The sequence below is a fragment of the Ambystoma mexicanum genome, chromosome 10 (genome assembly GCF_040938575.1).
Source record: "Ambystoma mexicanum isolate Mex_15411 chromosome 10, UKY_AmexF1_1, whole genome shotgun sequence".
Classification (NCBI taxonomy): Eukaryota; Metazoa; Chordata; class Amphibia; order Caudata; family Ambystomatidae; genus Ambystoma; species Ambystoma mexicanum.
In genome coordinates, this window is record NC_090932.1 from 1,396,489,320 (window position 1) to 1,396,509,853 (window position 20,534).

Genomic DNA, 20,534 nt, shown 5'->3' on the forward strand with positions numbered 1-20,534 from the left:
CTTGACTTGGCCATGCCAATGATGTACCATATGAAAACTATAAAAGGGGTTAAAAGAGGTTCCATTTTTTACCCAGGTACCAGTGGTAGAATCATGTCTATTTACTAGTGTGGTGATTAGCAGAGCCTTTCCTTACCGCTTTCATAATTGCTCCCCACAAGCATCTCAGGGACATGATGCTGCCACTTGAAACAATATGTGGTGGACCAGTGGGAGAGAGGGATGGTCTCTAAATGTTCTGTATGGTCTTTTTTTATAAATATCAACCAACAGTTCTTGTCATTTTCAAATAAATTCAATTTAATTATGTCTAATACATTATAAAATACATTTAAAAGGTTTTTTCAAAGATACATTTTTACATTCATTCCCAATATTCTGTATCGGTTCTGATATTGGTTGTGTTGCCCCAAAGCTCACCTTTCCAATCTGCTACCACTCATTCACTTTCATTCTACATTCCATTCATACTCATCTCATCTTTTTCTAACCACTTTAGGTTAGATGCTGCTATTTCACTGTGATAGTTGTTAACCAGGTTCTGATTTATTGCTCAATGACCGAATCTATGTGGATTTTAATCCCACATAGGTAAGTGTCTACGCGTGTTTCGGTTGTCTCTGGACTGTTATTCTGGTCCACAAATGCAGCAACCTTCTTCAGGATGAAACAACAGCAACCCATCTATGTCCTGTCCCTTTAGGTAGAGTGAGCCAAGGTCCCTCCACTTGTTGTTTGGCGAAGGTGGTTCAGATAAAAGGATGAATCCAAAATTCTACATAGGCCCCAAGATGGTCCAACGTCAACATCTGAGGTCTGTAGATATTCAATAGGTAACCTTTGTTATTGTATTCAACTCGCACTTGGATTGCTCTATATCTTCATAGGTAAATCTCGATTCTTGCGATTCTATCTGGATCACATCCAAAGCCCTACAATTGCCTTTACTCTGGAGTCTGCGCATATTTTCATATTTTTCTTTCTATGTCCATCATAGGACGTACAAATAAAACAACCCGGAAGGGCCCGTGCTAAACTCGACTATCGGGAACGGAAGTAAAGAAAGAAATACTTGCAGACTCCGGAGTAAAGGCTCACATTGAAAACTTCTGCCGCATCCAGACCTCCCCTCCCTTATAGCCCACAAACCTTTAGGATTTGCTGCCAACACCTGATGGATGGATCACGAGACCAGTTACTTGTACGGACGGTCTTCCGGCTCCAGCTCCACCAGATATTGCCATGCTGAAGGAGGGGTTGTGACCTGAGGTTGCGATGTGAGTGGAACCTAGGGCAGCAACCCACCTTCATCACGGCAATATCCGGTGGAACTGGACCCAGCCAGCCGTCAGTACACGTAATGGGTCATTTGACCCGGCTGTAGGGTGGCAGCAGCAAGTTCTTGAGGTACATTAGGGAGAGAAGGGGGTACCACAGAGCAGCGCATTGCAGTAATCCCGTTTTGAGCATAGAATGGCATGTACAAACATTAGAACAATTGTCAGAGTAAAGGAGCGGTTTGCTTGGCTAGATGGGCTTTGTGGCGTAGGCTTCTGTGGAGGTAATGTGACTGATTTGATATGACATGTTGAGTACAGCATCTAGAAGGATGCCTGGATTATTCACAGATGAGGAGGCAAGGATCTTGTGACCATCGATGTTGACAAAATGGAAGGCATCGTCGAGTTTGACGAGGCGGACTGGAGCTCCGATGAGGAGGAGCTCAGTTTTCTCATCATTCAGGCAAAGGCTATACAAGGCCATTCAAGTTTGAATCGTTTCGTAAATGGAGTTCACTTTGAGGGAATCTTGACAGTGGACACTGGAAAGAGAGATGAGAATTTGGGTGACATAGGTGTAATTTGTGTAGAATATTCCAAGGGAGGTCAAATAAAGTTTTCGTGCAGACGTTGTAGAGGGTAGGAGAGACACAGGTACCTTGCTCGATGCCACATGATCAACGTGGAAGGGGTGGTGGCATCGCCTATAAAGACTCTGGAGGTTCTGTTGGCAAGGAAGGAGGAGATCCACTTGGCGGCTTCAGGGGAGAAGTGAGCGGCAGAGGTGAGGTGGGGCATAAGGTCTGGTGGTCAATGAGATCAAAGGCGGCAGATAGGTCAAGTAGCAAGAGGGTGCCAGCATCATTAAAGACATCAAGTTGGTTCTTTAGATCGAGAAGGGCTGTTTAGATCTCATGTATAGGGCAGAAGCCTGATTGGCAAGGGCTAAGAATGTGGTAGGTTCCAGGAATTCTGGAATTTGAAGGCAGGCGGCTCTGTCAATGATTTTGGGGAGGAAGGGGACAGTAGTGATAGGTTGGTAGTTGGTCAGGATGGCTGTGTCTATATAAAGATTTTTAAGTAGTAGGATGATCCATGATTCTTTAAGGGAGGTTGGGACAGAGCAGGAGGCAAAGGAAGCATTGATGATAATGGAGATGAGTGGAAGAAAAAGTTCTGTGCATTCCGTTACCAGTGAGGCCAGAAAAATGTCACATTTACAAAATGAGGGACAAAGACTGATATGCAAATGGATATTTCCCATCTGTGAAGGTACAGTGAGCAAAAAGCAATGGCTGCGAACTCTCAATGTGGTTAATAACCACTGAACAGGTTATCATGCCTTGTTCTTTCGAGAGAGGGGCGCCTGCTACCTTTTTTGTATTTTTGAAAGGAACTTGGGGTTGGTCACCCTAGGTTACCTGGGGGCAACCAGACGTGGACTCCCTGCTCACTGTGCTTAGAGAGGCTCAGCTTCACCTCACTGATGATGCCCAACAAGGCTGAAACACGTGTATGGGGTTGCTGATGGTACTCTTGTTCAGAGAGGAATTGCCATAGCATTTCGGTGCTGGACTGCCCTTGTGGGCGGTACAAAGACTGATATGCAAATGGATATTTCCCATCTGTGAAGGTACAACATTGAGCAAAAAGCAATGGCTGCGAACTCTCAATGTGGTTAATAACCACTGAACAGGTTATCATGCCTTGTTCTTTCGAGAGAGGGGCGCCTGCTACCTTTTTTGTATTTTTGAAAGGAACTTGGGGTTGGTCACCCTAGGTTACCTGGGGGCAACCAGACGTGGACTCCCTGCTCACTGTGCTTAGAGAGGCTCAGCTTCACCTCACTGATGATGCCCAACAAGGCTGAAACACGTGTATGGGGTTGCTGATGGTACTCTTGTTCAGAGAGGAATTGCCATAGCATTTCGGTGCTGGACTGCCCTTGTGGGCGGGACAAAGACTGATATGCAAATGGATATTTCCCATCTGTGAAGGTACAGTGAGCAAAAAGCAATGGCTGCGAACTCTCAATGTGGTTAATAACCACTGAACAGGTTATCATGCCTTGTTCTTTCGAGAGAGGGGCGCCTGCTACCTTTTTTGTATTTACAAAATGAGGGTTCGAGCCCTTTGATTAAAGAGGCTAAGTCCTGTTCGGAGACGGGTGGAAGGTGAATGGTGTGATGTGGACTGCTTTGCCAATCTGTGAAATGTAGGCTGGTGTGCTGGTCTGAGAGTTAAGTAGTCGGACAACAGTCAGAGAGGCTAATTTGGAGTTGATGTTGTCTTGCAATTGTGCTATTTTGCCAGTAAAGGCGTCTTGGACATTGCTGCACCAGAGGTTGTCTTTTGAGACAGTGGGGTGGGGAGCGACAATAGGGGATTCCAGTTTGTGGAGAATTACAAACATTTCTCGAGAACTAGAGGAAGCAGTGGCTATTATGTTGTTGTAGGTAGTTGCGTTGGTAGCGTGGATAGTCTGTTTGTATTTCTGTGGAATGTCTGAGAAGAGGGCTTTATTATTTGCTGTTCAGTCCTTGCGCCAGACAGCTTTGGCTGCCCGCTTTCTGGCACGGATGGTGTGGAGATCCATAGTGAACCAGGTGTTTTTGTGCCTGATGTTTTTTGCTTTACGAGCCAAGGAGTCAACCACTTTGGCTAACAGAGAGTTGTAGTGGTCCACAAGGGAGTTAATGTCATGGAGCCGGGGTGGTTGGTTGCACTGGTGAGGTTACGGGAGCTTTGGGAAAAGGTAGAGGGTAGAGTGGTGCAGGTTTTGGTGTGCTTATTTGGGATGGCAATGGTGAAGGTGATAATGTGGTGGTCAGTCCACGGGCAGGGTGAGTTGGAGAGGATTGAGACATTGCAGTTGTGGTCCAGGAACCAATTTAAGGATGATGATAATGATGTGTTATTTATATAGCGCCTTAATCCAAAGCGCTTTACAGAGCACATATTTACATACAATATCACCCAACCGAAATTTGGACTGATTTATCGACCTCGGAAGGATGAAAGGCTGAGTTGGCCTTGCCGGGATTCGAACCTGCGACCTGCAGATCATGCTCAGATCGCAGCAGCGAGCGCTCAACCCGCTGAGCTATCTTACCGGCTAAGCTTAAGGTATGCCCTTGCGAGTGGGTGGGGTTGAGGATTTGTTGGTTACAGCCCAGGGTGGAGGTAAATTTAGCAAAAGCTGATGCATCTATGTCTGTGGGGTCATTGAAGCCGAGATTGAAGTCTCCCAGGATAAGGAGCTGGGTGGTGGGTTTAAGGCTAGTGGAGATGAGTTGGAGAAGGTCATCTTCAAATGTAGCAGGGGGGTCCCGGAGGTCGGTAAATAAAATGGAATTGGGTGAGCAGCTGAATTTGACAGAAATGGATTTGCAGATGTGATAGAACCCACTCTATCACATCGGAGTATCACATAGCTTTAGGGGACTGCAAACGAGAGATATGGGCCAGTAGAAGGGTTAAGCCATGTTTCAGTGATGGCCAAGATGTCAATGTGGCTGTTGATCATAAGACCCAGGATGTCAGGTGCGTGAGCAGCAAGTGATCTGGCATAAATCAGAGTGCACAGGATGGGTGGGGCTAGTGTGGGTCTGATGTCAACAGGATTGGTATTGGATGCTGTTACGTGTGGAGAGCTTAACTGTGTGGATGGTGGTGAGGAGCTGAGCAGTGATGTACGGCTATCTCTACTGGGTGCAAAGAAGTGCTACTTTTCGTAACGTCAGTATTCGCCTTTCCCACAACCCTGCCGTCTTTTGCAGCCGTTCAACAACTTTCTTTCTCCTAGTCCTCCTGACCCTTCCCTGATTTCCCCTCACTTTTTGTCAGACTTTGCAGACTATTTCAACTCTAAGGTCGCATCACTCTGCTCTTTCCTTTCTTCCAATCCTCCTTGTATTGAATCCTCCTCCACCTCCTATTCACTGTCATCTTTCTTCCCACTCACTGACTCAGACACTACTGCTCACCCTGCTGTATCTCTTCTTGATCCTCTCCCATCATCCCTCATTAATTTAGTGTATCCCCATCTTTCCCCCTACCTCACCTGTCTTAATAGTCCCCTCTGTAGCTCATGCTTCCCATCCTCCTTTAAACATGCTGTGGTTTGTCCTATATTTAAAAACCCTACTCTTGACCCCACTCTCCCTGTGAACTTCCAACCATTTCCTTTCTGCCTTTTGTTTTAAGTTACTCGAGTGTGCAGTCTACTAGCAGGTTTCTTCTTATTTGAATGTAAATCACATGCATGAAGGTTGAAGCTTCTACCCTTTCTTTCTCATCCCTCCTTCCCTCCCCCTGTTATCTCTGTATTCTTCCCTCACTCTGACCTCCCTTTCTACTTCCCTTTCTTCTTCCTCTTATCTATTCCTCCTTTAGAACTGGTCATTTGATCTACATACTGTTTTTGATGGTTTGTTTCATATCTTTGTAACGTTATGCTTCTTGTTTACTATGTATTCTTGTTGTTGTATTGTGAAGCGCTTTGGCGTAAAGCGCTATATAAACCTAATAAATACAAATGATGTAAAGTGACCATTAGTGGCATAGATAGGACAACCTTGTGATTTAGAGGTTATCTAGGTCAGTAATGGTCACTTTACTCACATTTATTAGGTGCTTAAGCCTTCATGCTTGCAATTTAAAGTGATCAATACTGGCATACATAGGTTGTCCGATCTATGCCAGAAATGGTCATTGCATGCTTGAAGCTGCTGCCACAACCTATTTATGCCAGTGATGGTCACTGTAAATCACAAGCATGAAGCTGCTGGCACACACACTTTCTATGCCAGTAGCCTCTGCAAGGGATTTACAGTGACCAAAAATACAAAGTGTATGGTTGGTCACTGTACATTCCTTGCAGAGATGATACAAACACATGTACACACACATGCCCAGGCACACAAACTGATTCTAAACATACTCAAGCATACATACATGCACAGCTACACTCTCACCCAACAAGCCTTGCACGCAGACATAATGCATTACATTCAAATACATACATACATAGATAACACTACACACACTTAGCACAAGTCTTCTGGGGCAGGGGCACGGCCAGGCAGCAGTAGACTGGACAGATGTATGTGTGTGGTGCACCCCAGATGGACTTGAATCCCTGGGCTGTGCCAGCGACATGCGTACAGCAACGCCAACATAGTTGCCATACAGTGGTGTCACCAGGAATCAAATTTAGGAGGGGCACAGAGGGGGCCAAAGACAAAGGTAGGGGGCACAGACAAAGGTAGGGGGAGAACATGGTCACTGCTCGTCTTAGGTAGGGGGGCACAAGGGGGGGCACAGGGTTTCACAGGGGGCCCTGGCCCCCCCAGGCCCACCCAAGCAACGCCACTGTTGCCATGGCAACCCTGTGACTGGCACACTGCGTCTCGCAAGTCGGCACACCACTCACAGGGTTTTAAAATAAAATCACCAGGGCTAGCGCTCAGATGGTGCCCTGACTGAGCACCAGCCCAGGTGATATTTAGAAAAAATGACCCTGTGAAAAGAGTGCCATTCACAGGTGTTTTTTTTTTATAAATCAGGCTGGCGCTCAATCAGTACCCTGACTGAGACCCAGCTCTAGTGATATTTTTTTCAAAAACTGAGCAGAGCACTACACTGCACGCGTGAGTGCACCACTCAAAGGATTTCTTCTTTTTGTAACTCAGTTTTTATTGTAGTTTTACATCACAGAAAAATAAAACAATTTAAAGCAAAATAGTATACTCGATATGAAGATCTAGTATCGTCACCCAGTTACAGAAGAGAGTGACAAAGCTGTAGTGCCCTGGCCGGGATGTCTGCCACCGGCCATACACCACTAGTAAGCCCCTTAATGCCCCCCTTGCAACTAGCATATCCCCATCCAATGGCATCTCCCTAACATCTTATCAGGGGGAAAAACAAACAAGTAAGATATAACAAAAAAGTACACCTTAGGATAGGTCAATATAACATGCAGTGCAATATTTCTATAGCCCTCAGGATCCCTCAAGGTACCTGCTCCTGCAGGTGGGGTCCCCAAAATAAAGGGGGACATGTGTCTCCCCTCACCTCCAGGCTTCGAGTGCAGATCCTGCAGTGGTCAACTAATACTAGAAAAGGGACTCCAACCTATCAAACTTCCTGCCGGACGAGCTACTGTCCCCCTCCCACACGACTAGTAGCATATGGCCCTCCTCTCTCCCGAGCCGTATTTGCACAGAGATTGTCCCCACTCCTACATAAATCATGTCAAATTGTCATGTGCCATGTAGGTGAGTTTCTCCATCAAGAAAACTTCCCACACCTTCCTAAGCCAGTCCCCCTTTTCCGGGAGTGAAGGCATTTTCCAACTCTGTGCTACCGTTATTCTGAATGCTCGGAGCAGGGCTTCCCCCATTCTTGGGAATCTGTATGAGTTGCCCTCCGGGGGAATACTCAGGAGAACTGCCAAGGGCACCAATGGCATAGGGATCCCCATAATATCCTTTATCAAGCTAAGCAATTCAGTCTAACAAATCTTAATATGTGAACAGTCCCAACAAATGTGCAACAACAGACCCAATTCCTCACATCCCCTGCGCAAAGCGGTGACATCCCTGGAAGCATTTTGGAGTCTCTAAACGGGTCCATGTGCCAGCCATGGAGAATCTTAAAATGATGTTCAGTAGCATGGGTAGAGAGATCCCCATGAAATGTTACTCTGTATATTTTATCCCAAGGTTTCTCTGGCACGGGCATCCCCATCAATCTATCCCAATGCTGCTTGAATTTCCATTTGACAGTCGTACGGGGTCACATGAGAGCCTGATACAGTTTAGCAATAATACCCTTTCTCAACCCCACTGTCTCCAAGACTGAATGAAGCGGTGGAAGGTCCCTGACCACTTTCCCCATCCGCTTCGGGTCCACCACTAACCCCTTGAGTTGGAGATATTCAAAGATTCCAAAGTTCTCCCTTCCCAAAATATCTCTCAGCACCTCGAACTCTTTGAATTCACCCCTCCTCAATAAGTGTGCAACTCTTTCCAAACCTAGGTAAGACCATCACCGTGCTCCCCGAAAGTGCATATCACCCAGCCTCAAGGGGTGACCCCACACTGGCCCCAAAGAAGAGGGCCATGTGGAAAGCTCCCTATTATCTTTTGAGTCTGACCATAGCATCGACAAAATACCTAGTCTAGGATGTTTTCATATCTCCATAGGAATATATCTATGTGGAGTCCACAAGAGGTCCCTTACTTTCATCAGGAAGGTAGCACAGGCCTCAAAATATGACCAATACATCCTTCATGATTCCGACATGTGCTCTAACATGAATCTTAATTGCACTGCTTTGAAATACACGAAGAAATCCGGGAATACAAACGCCCCTTGCAATTTTGGTCAACACAGAGTCTGCCTCCCTATCGGTGCCCTTTTTTTTCTGCCGCACAAAATGAATACACAGGTTCTTAACGTCCTTCAAAAAGCCCTCCGGGGAATGGTCCGGAGCATTCATTTTTACCACCGTCATTTTCCCTATCAACAACAATGTCAGTTCCGACCACCTCTTTAGGTCACTCTTCACCTCAGCCATCAGTGGGTCTTAGTTGAATGTATCTAAATGCTCAAGCGGTTGTGGTATAACAAACCCAAATATGCAATGGACTCCCTTGCCATTGACTCCCTTGACTGTGCCAGCTGTCCCCTGGGATCCCTATCCTCCTCCTCGTGAGTTCCCCCACCCACAAGAAAAAGGCAACACTTAAATTAGTTGATTTTGAACCCCACAAACCGCCCATAGTCACTGAAGATCTACATCAATGTGGTGAGAGAGCCCTCCTCATCCCGTGATAACACAAAACATCATCGCAAAAAGGGATACTTTGAATTCCATCCCGTCCACCTCAATCCCTTTAATTCCCGAGTTTACTTGAATGGCGGCCTCGAACGGCTCTATAACCATGGCGAGAAGAAGGGGGGACAGGAGGCATCCCTGCCTGGTACCCCTGTATAACAGGAACTCACCCAGCTAAATACATGTATTCCAAAGCCCATTTTACTCAAGAACTCCATGAGAAAACCCCACTCCACCCTATCGGATGCTTCCTCTGGGTCGAGAGAAACCAGACAGGTCCTGTCAATTCCCTTCCAGGCCCAGTAGACAAGGTTCAAGGTCTTCCGAACATTATCAGCACCCTGTCTACCCTTAACAAATCCCACCTGGTCTCCATGAATCAACATGGGGAGGAGCTTGTCAAGTCTATTCCCGAAGATTTTCACTAAGACCATCACATATGAGTTAAGAAGAGAAATAGGCATGTATGATGCACAATTACTGGGGTCTTTGCCCTCTTTCAGGATAACTGATAGTTTTCAGACGTGTTTTTCCCACTATGGACCTCTCTAAACAACCTGGCAAGTACGGGGGCTATCACTGAATGGAACATCTTGGAAAACTGCACAGTGAGGCCATCCTCCCCAGGACCTTCCCACTCCTCATCCCCTCATTTAGTAGCAATAATGTATTCCACTCCAATGGGGTCCTCAAGCCCCTGTGGGTCTTCCACTGAGAGCCACAGTAGATATACTCCCCGCAGGTAGGTCCGAATCCCTTCTGAGTCCTCCTGACTCTCTGAGGTATAAAGGGTTCCATAAAAAGTTTCAAATCTCTCCGCAATATTTTTATTGCTCCTAGTTACTGTCACATCCACATCTTTTATTAAGTTGACCATTCTAGCTTTGGTTTGAGTACTCAATCACCATGCCAGGAGTCTATCAGCACTTTCCCCTTTTTCATAATACTTCTCTTTGAGACGCTTGAGCGCCCAGTTGGTTTTGTGGGCCAGTAGTGCCGGCAATACAGCCCTGCAAGCCCTTAGCTCCTGCAATCTAATCCTGCTAACATCCCTGTTCACCCCCCGGACCTAAAGCTATAAATTTGACCTCTCAGATTCTTCTCCTTTTCCCCTCGCTCCCTCTTAACTCTCTCTTGAGCCCAACCCTATCAGGACCCCCATTACCGTGGCTTTAAAGCCTTCCCAAAGTATGTATGTGATAACCTTGCTAGTTGCATTCAAATGGGAATATTCCTTAATATCTCGAAGCTGCACCTGCCCCACCTCCTTTTCCTTAAGAAGAAACCAGTATCCCTGCATAGTGACCATTTCCCTCACACCTACCTCAGCTACCACAATGTCATGTTCTCACCAAGGGACCATAATTTTAGTGTCCTTCGAACCTCCGGCACAGTGTGTCTGTCCACCAGTAACGAGTCAATCCTGGAAAAGGACTTGTGAACACTGAAAAGTAAGTAAACAGTGCCTGTTTATCGTTCCCAGCAGCTGTTTCCCTAGCCTTCGCTTCAATTCCCACACATCAACAAGATCAGGCAGTCATTGATTTCCTTGAATTTCTGGGTGTCCCCCCTCCTAACCTTGCCCTCCCCTACCTCTTTCCCTCTCAACCTGCCTGTGTCAGTGCCGAGAATCATATTAAAATCCCCCCCCGCACCAGAAGGGTGCCCTCTGCAAACTGCCAAAAGCCAGAGCCACATCATTTCCCAAAAAGCAGCCTGTCCCTTATTCAGAGAATATATGGATACCAATGATAAAAAGCGTTGACAAACAAAAGCATCTAAGAAAAAGCATTGAAATCCAAAGTATTGACGATACATATGAAAAATACAAAAACACCATTCCATCGAAACCAAAGCATAGACCATAGAAAATAATTGAAGACAATGAAAAATGAAAACGTTAATTTTGCGACCCCCCTAACCGCAACCCTCAAAACCCCCTCCACGTACACACAAACAACTCTGAATATTTTGCTGCAAATTTACATGTTATGGGCGGGGTCCCCCTCAACCCACCTACGTCCCAACCCTCAAAACCCCCTCCACGTACACACGAACAACTCAGAATATAAAAACCACAAAATAATTGACATACAGAGCAACTATGGGTTAAAACACAGTGAAAACAACACGAGTAAAGAACCTTATGTTTACTGTGAAAAGCAGCTGACGGTTGGAAAGCAAAGACAGCTACGAGGAGAATACTAATACTGTGAGGAAAGCGTGACGAGAAAAAAAAGGTAATAGACGTAAATAATATGAAAAAGGAATAAGGAAAAAAAAATGTGAACTATAGGTAATTGATTTAAAAATTGTATTTCATTTCCTAATTTCAGATACGAAATGCCTGACAAGATTGAGTATGTTAAGTCACAAATGGGCAGAGACCATTTAATCTATAACGGCTACACCTACAATCGAGAAATGAAATGAAAAGAAATACTGGAAATGTATGGAATACTACAGTAAAAATGTATGGGAAGAGTGATTACAGAGGGAGAGACAATAATGACCAGCGGCGAGCACAATCACATGCCTGACAGAACTGCAATGCTAATCAAAAAGACACTGAATGAACTAAAAAACAAAGCTGATGAAAACCCAACGGAACCAAGTGGATCTCTAATAGGTTATAATGTGGAAAAATCCCGCTACATGTTGCAGCTCAAATGCCAGAGAAAAAGCTAATACAACGTTGCCTAAACAGAAAAAAACAACTAAAGGAAAACCTCCCCATGGCGCCGAGAATATATGACGAAATCGTAATTCCAGAGATTTTTAAAAGAACTGAAAAAGGGGAACAATTTCATTTCACTACAATAGACATATAAAAAGATAAAATATGGATGTATACAACACGTGAGAACCTATCGCATCTTGGAAGTTCCACAGAGTGGCATGGAGACGCCACATTTAAAGCATGTCCTCACCCGTTCGCGCAATTTAACAGCGTGCATGGCATGATAAACAAAACACTAATACCATACCACTGGTATACATTTTGATGAATGATAAAACAGAAGAAACATATAAAACTGTATTTGGAAGACTGAAAGAAGCAATCCCAGAAAAATATTCTACAAACATGGTGATGGACTTCCAGAGCGCACAAATGAAAGCATTCACGACAATATACGCAGAAACAAAAATGCAAGGCTGTTTTTTCCACTTCAGTCAAGCCATTTGGCGAAAGATTCAAAAGCTCGGAATTCAATCGAAATATATTGAATACATTGACTACCAACATAACATAAAACAGTTGTTTGCATTGGCATTTGTTAAAGAAGAACACGTTGAATATTATGAAAAATTGATTGATACAGACTATTACAAAGCTAATGAACAAGATTTTACTGAATTACTAGACTACTTTGAAACCAACTGAATAGGACAACTACCGTGCAATGGATCACGAAGACGTGCAAGACATGAAATTTCATTATGGAACTGGTACTTAGCAGTAAAATAAAAGAGAGCACAAACAAACAACATGATGGAAGGGTGGCACAACAAGATAAATAAACAATTCAATACAACAAATCCAAACCTATGGCATTTTTTAAAACAATTGAAGATGGAGCAATCAGAACAAGAAGTTAAAATGGCACAAACTATTTCATTAAAACATTGTCAAGCAAAAAATGAAAAAATACAGAGAATATGAAGAACGTGTGCAAACCATAGTAAATCAGTTCGAAACAATGGATTATGTGAGCTACCTTGAAGCACTTGCCTATAACTTGAAATGTTAAAAATAACCAAAAAATGTACTCAGCGAAAAGTCCATTATCAATCACATTAATCCAATGCAAACCAACAAAAAAATCATGAAATCAAATCAAAAAGCAGCCTCCAATCCCAAAAAAATGATCGAAACTTGACAAAAAAACAATATAAAGGTCCAAAGAAGCAATCCAATCCAAGAATCCATAGTCCAAACTTGTAAAAATAAAGAATCCAATCCAAGATACGGAATATGAAGTAAAAATTGCAATCCGGACGAAAAAGATCAGTCCATAAGTGAGAAATCCAAAAAAATGAAGCAATCCAGTGAAACCGATCCAAAAAATCCAAGTTTGCAAAAAGAAATCCAAGAAAACAAAGAAGCTCCAGACGACCGAACCGCTGCGACCCGAAGAACTAACAAAATGGCGTCAACATGCGCGTTACACAAACGTGCTAAGTTGAACTTTACATTAGCATACAAGTTGAAGTTAAAAAAAAGAAAAATGAATACAACTACGCCATCTAGTGTTCAAAAACATTGTAACATTTAACCGAACATTAAAGTTAAAAAGTGGGGGAATGACATGACGTTCCTAGGAAGCAGTCTATCATAGTATAGCCCAGTAAGTCATAACATAGCATGACATTACCAGTAAGCTCGATATTCACATCATGCTCACAGCTCCACGTTTCTAGTGACCACTTAGTTTGAGATTTCCAGCAGGTCTGACATTTCCAATAATCTCCCAATTTGATATTCCAGAGAACTGCCATTGACATTCCTAGCAATTCCCGTTTAACATTGCCTGTAAGTTTCATATTCCCAGTAAGATCCCAGTTTGACATCGCAAGTAAGTATGGCAGTCACTGTAAGCTTGACATCTCCAGTAGGCCTCCAGTTGCACAGTCCCAATAACCTTCCTGTGTGTGACATTTCAGGGACGCTCTGCGACTAGTCACTTTTGAGAGGTTCAAGAGGGAGGGGGGACGAGGGAGGAGGGGGTATGGGGGAAACCACCTCCTACGAGGTGTAAGCCAGGTGGGGGTGTACAGGGGATTCCCCAGCTCCCACACAGCCTCCCATTACCACTCATGCAGCATAACTCAAAACCACCCCATTAGACAAGATCACCTGTTATGGCTTCCTTTAAAATATATCATGTGGGCTGTAGAGAAGAACCCCAGGTGAGAGTGGCAAGGGGATGTACTTTCAGGGAACAGAGACCTATGCCACCCCAACATGTGAGAACAATTGTGAGACAGCTTTCCTCTGGCTCTCTCCACAAACACCACACTATGTGCTTCAAGGCTGAGCGAGCGGAGTGTGTATCAGAGCCCACCGAAAAAGCAGATGTTTGTGGTTGCCAGAAAACGAACAGACTGCACACACAGCACAATAACGCTGCAGAGGAAGGATTACTGTCATCTTTAGAATACAGGAACAAGGGTTCGCTAGGACACCGCGTTTGTCCTGCCTGGTTTAAAGACAGCACACTGAGGTTTTGAGACCTCAGCCTGTGTGCTCTAAGACAAATACCCAACACATGATATCAGTCAAACGAAAAGGGAAACCACCTGAAAGGCAGGTGGACCTAGGCGACCTTGGTCAGCACATGACTCAGATTTAAGGACGATGGCACCAGTTTTGACAATATATTAAAGGAGGCAGGAGGCGGTGATTCCAGAGTTGGTGGAAAGAGTAATAGCAGGAGAGAGCACCAGGTGGCTAAGGCAAATAGTTCAGACCCTGAGAGAGGTGCATGAAGCATAGTTTGGGCTATAACCAGAAGCTGGCAGGAGCCATAAACGACTGAGAATATGCAGCATGATTAGCCTGCTAGGGGATATAACCCAGATCCTGATGGCAGATCGGAGTCCACCAGAGGTGAAAATACAAGCAAGTGAAAACATTGATAGCCTGCTGAGTCTTGAGCCTAGCAGGTACTTAAGCTGGTGAAGACCCTGTGGTGAGCTCAAACATCTCATTGCATGGGGACAAACAACAATTGAACCCTGAAAATCAACCAGGTGAGGAGGGAGGGGCACACATTCCTGCTCAAATCCAAGGGAAACCAAGGCAAAGGGGCGTAAGCACAAGGTCATGTTCTGGTAGGAAAAGGTTATCAAGGTGGCACAAGGTCCTGGTAGGAAAGTGTTGAAGCTATTGCTATAGACTTCAGTTAAGCAGCACATCTGCGAAGAAAAGCCAAGACAGGTGCATCTAGAGGCACTTTAAACAGCCTTATACTGCGTGATCTAGAGGATGTGTCTTGGTTGGTTAGAGAAGTAAACATTGGACAAAGGACATTAGTTCCACTTGGAATGGAACCATGAACCAGCATTATTTGCCCCTCCATCCTGTTCGTTGTCCCTGCATCCCTGACGGCGTTGCATTAAACCCCTCCTTGGAAAGAATATAAAGAGATGCTGAACGTACGTGTTCTGTGGTACTCCATCTTTGGCAACTCGCAGTTTGCACAATTCCAGTACCCTTCTCGGAAGAACGGCAACTTATCTCCAAATATCGTGGAGAGCAATCTCTCGTTAGAGAACCTCTGCTTGTGCAGCTCTGAAAATACACAAAACATGACCCTATGCCCCATAGAACATAATGGAAAGCAACATGATGATCCACTGAGACGAGGCTTTCATTACCTGTGGACAACACGAGTACCTACAATCACACAAGGTGAAAATAGCTTTACTCCTCCACTTCTGAACAGCATGTACTATTAGTAAACAAAGAAGGAGCTAATTTTATTTTCTAATTTCTTGATTAGTATAAATGTTTATAAACTTTGGTGTATGACACCATGTCTTCGTTGTGAGTAGTAATTGCCCTAACCAATTATTGGTTTCCTTGAATAATGCAGCAGCTCCTTAAACCAAGATGGAAGCACATTTATGAGATTTGGGGTAAGCCAATTCATTTTTCGGATAGTCAAACTACAAGTGTCAAAGGAAAAATTTCGCTATTACGATAAAAGTGCACAAAATGTAAATCATCGATTAGGAAATGGACATACGGATGGTCAAAGGGAAATACAGGCCAGCTTTTGAATATACAGACCATGCAGAATGCTTGCATCACTAACAGCTTCTAAGCATTTTGGTTTCACCTGCACCAGGTGTGGCTTGCTCTCGCTTGGACTACATTATGATGACCTCAAACCAAATATCAGGAGTTGTAGGATTCGTTGGCATTTCTCTAATCCACGGGCTATGATATGATAGATTATTTATAATGTTCTTAATACCCAGAGGTTTCTAAGCGCGGACCCGGGGATCGAACCTGTGTTGCTCTGTGTCATCTTGCTTCCAAGGCGAGCACGTTGCCGCTGACCTATCCTCCCGAGACTGGTTGAACTATTTGGCCAAGAATGGTAAATACTGTTGTCATTATCTGGCTTGGCTTATATGGTATTGGACTAATTAAATTCTTAAAGATTTTGCAAGAACCCAGATATTGAATTAAGCAAAATGGAGTGTGTGGCGAGTCGGAAAGAAGGAGTCATACACATGGAGCATGTGTTTTCTTTTGTTAATGAAAATATAAGAAAAAGGCCTATCTTAACCTATTACTAAAGGGATTGCCCAGCCTATCTAAATAAACTAAAGGTGCTTGCCTTTCGTCAGGAAGTCAAAACAGATCATTTGTCCTCAGTCCCAAACCTAACTCTGCCTGACCCTACTACTAATATGAAGAACTCAAAATAGGCCAAGAGAATGTCTTTCTTCTCCTGGTCATCTCTCTTCCTGCCTTCTTCCCAGCGGCTTTCTCTTTAAGGCACTATCTCATCTCCTGTGGTTATTGATACACAAATGTCTCTGTTTAGAATATAGGAATCTTCCCTGATAATCTTTTGATTTTTCCTTCATAAGCTCATGTAGCTCCTACCACATACTTCTGGGCTTTGTATTCTCTTTAATGCCTGCTTTATGAAAATGTTCCTTGAAATGGTTTCGCACACTTTGGTCTTCACTAGTATGTCTCTTACATTCTTGAGGGTTCAGAAACCCCATGTTTTGTATGAGCTTAACCAAATTATGAGTCCCCCTCTCCTGGGTTCTTGGTATTGGGTTCTCTCTTTTATGATTCTGTTCCCTTGACAGTCTGATTTCACAATACTTATTATACTTCTTTGCAGGGGGCTCTCTCCTCTCTTCAACCCTCAATACATACATAGGGGCTTCTACCTTCCTCTCATGGCATTTGATTACACTTTCTATTTCCCAAACAGCGTTGTTCGCCACGCTCTGTATTGATTTTAGATATCTCCAATTCTGCTCACTTAATCTTTGATTTTCATACTTGTGACTTTGAGAGTTTTCTCTCCTCCCAATACGTTTCCGCTGATGTTTTCCACCTCTCTTATTGTCCCCAATACCTTTTCAGGTGTGTGGGAACCTTGTGGGGCTCAGTGTGCACTTGGGTATTCAGCTTGGCTTCGGCGACATAGCGTTCTCAGCTCCTCTGACTTAGGATGGCCTCTACGAATGTGGGCTGCCGGTAGCTGGTAGTACACTGAAGAGAGGGTCCCTGTAATGCCCCTCCTCACCCCCATGAACATGACAGCCCGAAGATTCAAAAACGCACAAAGCCAATCACTATTCGGCCAGTCCCCAGGAGGACCAGTGACTGACAAGTATGCAGAAAGATATTCTCTTAGACAGCCATTTAAACCTTATCCAATGATACAGGTGCTTCAACAGTGGTCATGGGCCCAAATGCCTCGATGAATGACGTTGACCAATGTCGAGAAACCGCTGTGCTGACGTCATTAGTGACACCACAACATAGCCACATTAGTCACGAAGTACACTCGCAGCCATTCACAATGTTACACACACACACACACACACACACACACACACGCACACACAAACACACGAAGAACATCCTTACACAGTTCTGTAGATAGAGGACAGATACATATACATACTCTCAAAAACCCTTTATTGTTTTTCTCATTAGCTTTGTTAGGCATTCAGTGTCAGGCGTCAGTTCACAGTCATTCAATGCTTCATTTACTCAGTAGCAGGATTTCATACGTTACAGATTAGGCACAAAGTTGATTTCAATCAATCCCGGATACCTTCCCCGTGTGGTAGAGCTCACTGAACACCCCCAAGGTTCCCTATGGAGTGAGGCCACGGACCTCTGTGCCTTATTTAGGGCGAGACCGGCGGGACCAGCGCAAGACCGGCTAGGCTCCTGAAGCGCTGGTGCTGAAGCGCCTGACGTTTCCCTAAGAGGAGCGCTGGTGCTTCTGGGAGTTGAGGTCCCCAAGTACTAGTTAGCCAATGCTATTGGCTGTGTACTACTGCGTGGGTTTGTAGTCCTGCTTATGGCAACTAACCTAAAAAGTGGCACTGCTAAAAGATACACTGGGAACACATAGTCATTCTCATCACCATGAAGAGGTGTACAGAGCACTGAGAACAGAGCTGGGTCCCCAGCCTGGGGAGATCAGTTCCAGCCAACCAGGGGACAGAAATCCAGGGGTGGGTGGCAGAAGGCAAGGGCCAATGGTAATCCTGAGACTCTGCAACACTGTAATAGATAGTTTCTTGGGGAAGGGGCAGGCCAGCCACCTGACATGCGAGGGCCAATCAACTAGGATCTATAGGGGTTCTCCGTAAGTGATACCACTCTGATCACCCAACCAAAAAGAGTGATAGGTTTTACAGGGAAGGTCGCATGTTCTGACGCAAGAGGACCACCTAAGGATGGTCTTGCAGAGCGGGCTTACCTCCCTAGCCTCAAAGGGGGTGGCTCCCTCGATTCATCACAAGTGACACTGCCCTTTTGGTGACAATTACTGAGTAATTATGTAAACAGGGCAGACTCTCACAATTACAGAAACAAGCATTGGCAAAGTGAATAGCTTTGGGGTTTGAAGTTGTTTATTGCATTTTACATTAATAAGTAAGAATGTAGTAACTACTCAGGCTCTACCTAAATCGTAATTCCAAATATGTCTGCAAGTTAGTATTTGCAAGCACATAATTATATATTTTATGGATAGACTTCTCTCCACTGCAGTGTATCAAAGTCATTTAACTATTACTAATATTATGTGTCAACAAACACTAACTTGCAGTGGGTCGAACTTTTAAAGTAAGTATGGGGTTTTCAGGGATCATCTGATGTCGTGCAGCAGGGGTGAGCTAAGGTGGAATGGAGCATGGTGACATTAGATGGGAGGCAGAGGGGAATGGTAGACATGTGTGAGCTGGGGTTGGTGGGAGTAGGTGGGTTTAAGTAGGGTTTAAGTGAGGAGGGGTGGCCCACAAAAAAGTGCTGAGAGTTTGTGGAAGCAGAAAAAAGGTGATGGGTTTGCAGGGAAAGCACAAGTATGTTGGGTTGCTGGGGGAGCAGAACACATGGTTGAGGTGCTGGGGGAGTACAAAGGAGGATCGGGGAGCTGCAGGGAGCACAAAAGAGGGTTGGATGCTGAAGGAGCACAAAAGAGGGCCAGCCTACTAGGAGTACAAAAGAAGTTTGGGGAGAGCACAATAGTTAGGGTTCAAAGGGGATCATTAAAAAGGGTGAGATTTGAGGGCAAGGACAAACGAGGGTAAGAGTGGTGGAGGAAGCACAAATGAGGATCGGGCTAGGGGAGCACAAAAGAGGGTCAGGAGTATGCACATAAAAGGGGCAGGGTGGTGGGGGGACCACACAAATGGGGTGAGTTGTGCAAAAGAGGTCATGGATTTGGTGGAAGTACAAAAGGGTCAGGGTGCTGGGAGAGCACAAAAGATGATCAGTCAGATGCTGAGGGAAGCACACATGAGGGTGGAGGTTGGAGTAAGCACAAAAGAGAGCTTGCATTGTGGATAAGCACAAAAGAGGGTTGGGGCAGTGAGAGGTGGAGGGGCTTCAGAGGGTTAGTGAGAGGGAAAGAGCGACAGCTAGAGAGAAAGTCAGGCTCAGGGGTGAAAGGGATAAAATGAGAGCGAGAGAGATGGTAAGACAGAGTGGAGCAGGGGAGTGAGAAATAAGGGCTCAGCGGGTGGTTGGGGTAAGCACACAGGAGGGCCAGGGTGCTGGGGAGCACAAAATAGGGTTGGGGTTAAGGGTAAGAACAAAAGAGTATTGGGGTAGTGGTAGGAACACAAACGAGGATAAGGGACGGGGAACACAAAAGAGGGTTGGCGTAAGCACGAAAGCGCTTCAGAGAGCTCAAAAGAGGGTCCAGGGTGGGTGGGAAGCACAAGATGGTCGGTGGTGGGGTGGCGTGGGAGCGAAAAGGGGGATTGGCGCCTGGGAAGCACAAAAGAGGGTTGGGGTGCGGGTGGTAAGCACAAGAGGATTGGGGTGCTGGTGGAGAACAAAAGAGGGCTGGGGTATGTGTAAGAGCGGCAGGATGCTGGGAAGCACAAAATAGTCGGGGTTGAGGATAGACACAAAGAGGGTCGGGTAGTGGCACGGTGCACAAACTGGGATCGGGCCAGGGGGGGCCAAGAGCGGGTCGGTGTTGGGGGATCATCTCATCCTGGATACCTTCCTCCGTCTAAACCTACAATTTCTGCTTAACAAAAACATGGATTCCTCACACCGACTCTGGTACTACTGCTGCTCTTACCTCCTCCACCATGGCGTTGTCTCATAATCCTGCTGCTTTGGGAAAGGTGGGGGCACTGGTCTCCTCTATCATTCTTCCTTAACCCTTGCATCT

General features: G+C 45.1%; 1 long non-coding RNA gene across 1 annotated transcript in view; it reads right to left on the reverse strand.

The window, feature by feature from the left end:
* Window positions 1-13,457, reverse strand: part of LOC138492347 (uncharacterized) — a 102,649-nt gene extending 89,192 nt beyond the window's left edge. Inside the window, exon 1 of the long non-coding RNA XR_011276188.1 lies at window positions 12,846-13,457. This is a non-coding gene — a long non-coding RNA (uncharacterized lncRNA). The remainder of the gene's footprint in view (window positions 1-12,845) is intronic.
* Window positions 13,458-20,534: the final 7,077 nt, after the last annotated feature.